The sequence below is a fragment of the Lissotriton helveticus genome, chromosome 8, assembly GCF_964261635.1.
Source record: "Lissotriton helveticus chromosome 8, aLisHel1.1, whole genome shotgun sequence".
Classification (NCBI taxonomy): domain Eukaryota; kingdom Metazoa; phylum Chordata; class Amphibia; order Caudata; family Salamandridae; genus Lissotriton; species Lissotriton helveticus.
This window is the reverse complement of record NC_136069.1, coordinates 898555669-898562374: the sequence shown is the minus strand read 5'-3', so window position 1 is coordinate 898562374 and position 6706 is coordinate 898555669. Positions and strand designations below refer to the sequence as shown.

The 6706-nt window shown below is 39.4% G+C and overlaps 1 long non-coding RNA gene across 1 annotated transcript; it reads left to right on the top strand.

The window, feature by feature from the left end:
• Window positions 1-763: 763 nt before the first annotated feature.
• LOC144772970 (uncharacterized) lies at window positions 764-6210 on the top strand. The gene is made up of 2 exons (XR_013599886.1): window positions 764-2201; window positions 3845-6210. It is a non-coding gene; the product is annotated as an uncharacterized LOC144772970 (long non-coding RNA).
• The last annotated feature ends 496 nt before the right edge of the window (window positions 6211-6706 follow it).

The window sequence follows — 6706 nt, the reverse complement described above, 5'->3', positions numbered from 1 at the left end:
GTGAGCTATAAGATGCCTGATCTTAGCAAATTTGGAGCTTTGTATTGGCCAACTTTGTATACGCTTGAATTAGCCGGTTTATCTAAATAGGTTAGATTTACAAACATATTTCTTCCTTGGTGATTTTGTATCCCCAAAGAACTAAAATATGTCATAATACATAACAAGGATCCTTTGCTCTATGTAATTTTATGAATGGATATGCAGAACGATTTTTGGTGTTCTGCCAGCTGCAGCTAGTGAATTGAGTGTATTTTTTGGTTTTTACACTGTTGAACAGTGTTTCTTGTAAATATGACTTACAGCTACGTATAGTCCGGACTGTCCTGTTTTCGTTCTGAGTGTTGATTTGTGGGTTTAAATGTGTGTTTTGAATGCGTGGTTAAAATGTGTGTTTACATGTCTATTTTGTTTGTGAGTTTTGTTGTACATTGCGACGACGCGATTTACAAGGAATGGTTGGAGAGCGCTGTATTGTGTGTCCTAAATGTTTTCAACACTTTCTGTTTATGTCTGAAATGTGCTCAATGTGTGTGGTTCACATTTAATGGATTTAAATAAGGCCCCAGCCAAAAACGAAATTACATGTTTTTGCAGAAATAAATACATTTACAGCGTTTTCACTTAAATGCACTGTATTAAATGTTCACAGGCAAAACGTTTTTAGCTGCAGTATATTTGCATAGGAATGTTTCTTCAGCCAGCAATTTTTTTGTAGTTAAACACGGGTGGAATTTTGCATGACGGCCCTTTTACATGACAGAGGCCCTAAAAGTGACGCAGAATGTGACGCTTTTTAAATTAGGCATATGCGCTCAGGTTTGTGAGTTAATGCATCTCAATAAGAGGCAAGGGATGTAGCGGCCTCTTATATGTGAAACAATCGCAAAACAGAAATAATTGGGTTTTATTAGAAAACAAAAATTATTAAATATGGAAAAATAATTAATAAAAATTAGTGCTACCAAAATCGTTTTTTAATATTTATAAAGCTTAGCACTCATACTATGACCTCTTAGCATTAAAATGTGATTTACGTTATGTTGCATCACTAAAATGACAAGAATTCATGTGTATAAATTCGCTTGCCATAGGCGCAAGCAAGCTCCTTTTTATAACGTATAAATTATTATTTTGACATACCTAACTCATGGATTATGTAATAGACTTTCTGGTAATTCATATTCTGCAAAAAGATTGTAGGATGCTCATTTTTTAATGCCCAAAATCAGAAAGTCGATTTTGAGTACATTCACTGTTTAAACTGCATTTTTGCTTTCCTTAAAGTGTCTCAGCCTTAAGCAAATGCATGCATTTAGGTTTTGATATAAGGTTGTGCTTTCTTGTGATTCAGTGGGTTAATGTGCCATTACACAGGCTTGTTTTAATATAAGGATTGGAGGTTCTATCTTCAAGCTAGGCCTGCGGAAAGTTTGCTTATTTAACACTGATGAAGTGTGTGCCATAGGATTGCAACAAGTAATTACTCCAAAAAAAACTGGTCTGTGTGTCTTTAGCTTTTGAGACAAATTGACAGTGAATGTAGTCTAATAATATGGGAATAGTGATAATTTTAGCGCCTAAAAAGAGAAATTATTTTTTTAAAATAGCTTGAATTATTGTTGATTAGATCCAGCCTACTGGCTTTGTCAGCTCCACTGTGGCAGAAGCTGGGGGCTGGGAGAATCTGCAACAGCTGGCTCAGCGCGCTCGCTGAGATGTTCTCTTTTAAGTGTTTCCCCATAAATTATGGAGAAGGCCCCTCATGTGTTGCCATTTACAGCCTTTTAATTAGGCCTTTGTTTCCAAGGAATGCAGAATGACCTCTCTGCACGGGCTGCTAAGGGTGAGGTTTCTCACCGTGGTAACATGAAGGACCTTGATTTAAACGGGGAGATGAAAAGGGGTTTCTTTAAACATCGTGTTAAATGCTTGGCAGGACTGCTACAATGTTTGCTAGCTGTGTTTTATTTTACAGAAAACGAAATGATGCATCCAGTTTTAGATAAAAATAACATGCAGCCTTTTTCACACAATTTTGAAGGTTATAGGTTACAGGCCTACGTTCAATACAGATTTGCTCATTAACAGTTAAGTAATAAACAGTTATTTTTTGTGTATGGTACAATGTTTTTGTGTTGTGTATTTTTCTGTTTTTGCCAACAGATTTTTCATGGATTGTTCTTAAGAAGAGAAGACACGTGAGTTTGGCTAATTGACAAAAGATGTGTTTTTGCGTCATTTCTTTAACAGAAAAAAATGTACATGTTTCTGTTTGAGGTATTTACAGCTGTCATAACATATTATATTTTGACAATTGATCTACAACTGCGTTGTGCTCAAATATCAAACGCTGGGTATAGAGTTTGTATGGAGTTTTTGACCTGACAATTTAGACAGGCCCAAATATTGGGTTTTTGGCTGCAGGTTTAAAGTGCATAAAAAACACATGCCATGGTGCTGCATTTTTTGTATGTTTTGTTGTTACCATCACACGTTCTCCTGTGTTCTGAAGTGGTCCGTATGATACGTACCACTACACAATTATTGGATGAATTTGGAATAATGATAAATTTCACAGATATGGTTTGCATACTGTGAGGAAGGATGGCAGCACTTTTACCAGTGCATGCCTACCTTTGGCTATACATTTGGCTGTATTGAAAAAAAAAACTAAACAAATATAACGGGTTCAAAGTGTATCACCTGATGTTACTTACTGCTCATTCTATTAAAGGAATAGGCAGCCCTAAATTGTTATGTATCCTTGATTGGACCTAAGGATAGAATTATAGATCTGTGACTCACGGTGACCTAATTTTTATATTGCGTTATTTAATCATGTTTTGTTTCCCAAATAGCATATGGCTTTGTCCCTTGAAAGGAAGCCAGGTTTCATTTTTCCTCTCCCTGAAGAGAGAACAGGAACATAGAATTAGAATTTGTGTAACTTTGGTCTTTTGTGTATTCCCCGTTTTCTTGGTGCTGTGTTACATGCCTGAGGCACCCAAGCAAACTCTTGTTCTTCCTATAGATTTTTCTTTTGTTGTTCCGCCCCTGACCAATGTCGCATTATGCTTAGTTATTAGGCATTTTAGTTGTGTCCTAATTCCATTTCCCCTTTTCCCATATTCCTTTCACCAGTCAGCCCATTTATTATTATGGGTGTATTGTTTATGTGCACACTTCTAGACTGTAGTTATGTATTAGGGACCCCCCATGTTATGTAAAATGTTTTTTTTCAGACTGACTGTCAAGGTAGTGATAGGCTGGTTCCAATGTCTATTTTTAATTTTTCAGTTCTCTTGTGTTCCTGCTGCTTTAATTTTTGGTGGGATTAGATGTGTTCTAAACATGCAAATACCAGGACTTTCTAGTGTTTGTTCTTTGTCTTCACATTTGATCATTAGCCTTTTGTATTGCATAGTGCACTTAATGCACATTTTTAAGGGACTTTTCTTCATGTCCTTGATAATATGAATGATGTTATTTTTCTATTCGAGATGTTCTAGATAAGGAATTTAGGAACACCTAGGCTTAGTCATTGAGGGAACATATGTATTTACCCCATTAGACAATGCCACTGTGTGAGGAAATTCATTTGGATAGAATTCCTGTGTAGCTATAGATGACAGAGAATAATGAAAAGAACATAAATGAAGATTCTAAAGATACTGTTTTGCCCTTTGCCTTTGCTCTTGTATTTTATGCCAATGGCACATTGTCACTCCCTTGCAGATTGCAGGTCACCTGCTTGCCAGTCCTTTTGTTAAAACACATGAACTATTTTTTGTGCTCGATTTGAAGGAAACTAACAATTGTGTTACATATCCTACATCACTAGGGTCCTGCTGGATCTTCCAGAGTCAAAGGAAGAGTGATTCCCTGCAGACCTGTGATCAACACTAAGCTCACACCCCATCAGTGACCGCTCTAAGATGAACAGATTTCCTGGCTCTACACTTCTTGCAAACAAGGAAGTCGCGAAGCTGGACAACGATCATCAGCGTAACATCAGTGATACCTCCAAAGCAAGGCATTTGATTTGTGAAAGGCGTTGCAGAAGAAAGGAGGAGCTGATTCGTTTATTTGTTGTTTGGGCTCTGTACCTGTTATGTGCTGGAAAACCTCTGTCAGTGTACATTCCCTTGAGCCATTGGCCCGAGTTTTGGCCACATTCACACTTCTTGCTTTGCACCAGTGGAAAGGCAGTGCACCCGAGCATCCACGTTTGGAAAAAGGCACTACATTCTGGTGCCCAGGAGAGAGCAGCTTGAGCGTCCTCTGACACTAAATGATGAGTGTTGGAGTTTGAAAGTGCTGCTGATTTGCTGAAAGAGTTTTCTTAACAGTGCTTGGATCTGCACTAGATGCTTTGTGCCCCTGATTAATGAAGAGCGCATCATTTGTAGTGTCTGCCACAAAGAAGAGACACTGGTGCATTGTTTTTAGACATTGAGACTTTCGAGTGAGCTGTGAGTGTTTTCCCCGAGCGGCACTCCAACTAAACAGTATTGTCTCCTCATGAAAGGCCTGACTTGAAGAGGCCCAACGCGAAGAAAACACTGGAAGCGGATCTGATGGACTTTGGGTATTTTCTGTGAGCTTGTACAGACTTGAAGTTTGGAAACTAATTTTTGCTGCTTTGCTGGCATTGTTTTAAAGTATTTCTGTTTAGTAAAAGCAGAATAAAGTCCACTCTCTGTGGAAGAGTATTCCCTTCTCATCTGAGAGCATTGATCAGGAACACCATTGTTTCACTTAAAAGTATAATGAATTACTGAAATGCATAGGAAGCTATATAAAACGTTATTAGAAAATTCTAGGATTTGCTTTCTGCTTAGGATTGTGCAAGTATTTCACATTTGACTTTTTGTTGTTCTTTTTCTCTTGCTGAATTATATTATGGTTTTTTGTTAAATTTTTGATTGGTTACCATTTGCCAGTTGCAGGGTCACATAGGAGTACAAACGGTTCAGTTTGTGACCTGAGTAGTGGCAGTAGGCCTGCAGGACTTGCAGTGTCCCTATGACCTGCTAATAATCACAGCTGATGTACTCTACCAAGATTGCGTGAGCGACATTAGAAAATGGAGATTGTATTGAGGAATGACGATAAAAAGCAAGAGATGAAAAACAGACATTATAGAATATTGTTCTCTAAGTGCGGTATAGCTCTATCTATTTTAATACTTTTATGTATTTTATTGGCTACTATATTTTGGTTTGTTTCCTCCTACACAATTGACGTCTGCACCAACTTCCCAACGTACTCTTTCTTTTTCTACTGTTTCTTCACATGAGCTTCATATTTTACCTGAACATGAACTGGTTAGGTCAGAGTTTACTGATAATTCCTTTTGTACAGTATTTACATCAACACCAGCTAGTGATGAATATAGCCATGGTCTCAGATTTAGCATGAGTATAGGTTATTGCCTATGTAAGGGCAAAAGGATGCTCTGTGGTTCTGGGGGTTCTGAACCTGTGTTTTAAATGTCATGATTCTGTTATGAATTTGGTATCAGTGAACCGCAAATAATGAATGCGTTATTCATGAGTATTTTCGTCATGTTACACCAATGGATTCACTGTGCATTTGAAGGTTTTGTATTGAACACTTGGGTTTCATCTTGTAAATAGCAGCCATGTTATTCGTTGCCCTTACAGTAGGCTCTCCCCATGGCAGAGCAAGCATTTAAAGGACATAACCTTAGCATGGGTTTGTGCTGACTTCTGCATGACCTGACGACAGCTGACCCTGTTGCTTGAGGCTAACCTCCCAAGCCAGTTCCTTGTTCAGCAGCTGGCGCAATAAAGTTCAAAGAGCAGGACATGTCCGATCTTTTATGGCACTGTTCCCACCACTCCTATCTCCGTCCCATCTGTTGCTGCCTTTCCTTTAAGACATGTTCATCGATCTAGTTGAAGGTTTTATGGTGGGTTTGTCCGGCCTGATTGAACAGGAAACCAAGCATGTGTGCAATCCTTTTTTTAGCCTGGACTTATCTTGAAAGTGATGCTTTGTATGCACGTCCTGGGAATCTCCAACATAATGCACTTCAAAGCAGGAATGTGTGCTTAAGGCGGAATATTCTGTATAAAAGGCCTGTGCGAAGGCCATGCAGCAGACTCCCTCATTCAGTTGCTTTAAGAGTGGCTGGGCGACGGAGCCTCACAATTAATAATAAAGATGTCTTTTCATATTTCAGATTCTGTGTTGATTTCTTTGCCACTTTTGAATGGACTACTTATTGGTAAGACCCCTGAGAAGGAGTATTGTAAATATTTTTCTTCTCCAGGGGTGGAGCCAGCATTGTGTGGGGAAAGCCCAGCCCCATCAGGAACCAGGTGCAGCCCTCCCTCACATCACTCATGCTGATCTCTCCACTCACTCCTGGGCAGACCCATCCAGACTTCCTGGAACCAGGCTTGCCAGCCAGCTCCAGCCAATCACGCTCCAGCACCCTCACTGCACACACACATCAATGTCTAGAAGTGGCACTTGCCCACTAGACACATACAAGCCGCACATACCATTGCGCAGCATTCATTCTCACGAGTTCGCACATACCAAACTCGAGCCTGCACTCCCCACACATCAGGAACTAACATGGACACACACATTCCCCATGCATTCCTATGGGAGGGCAGGCCAGCCATACTACACGCACACACTTTACCCTGGGACACAGGGAAAAAGTGCG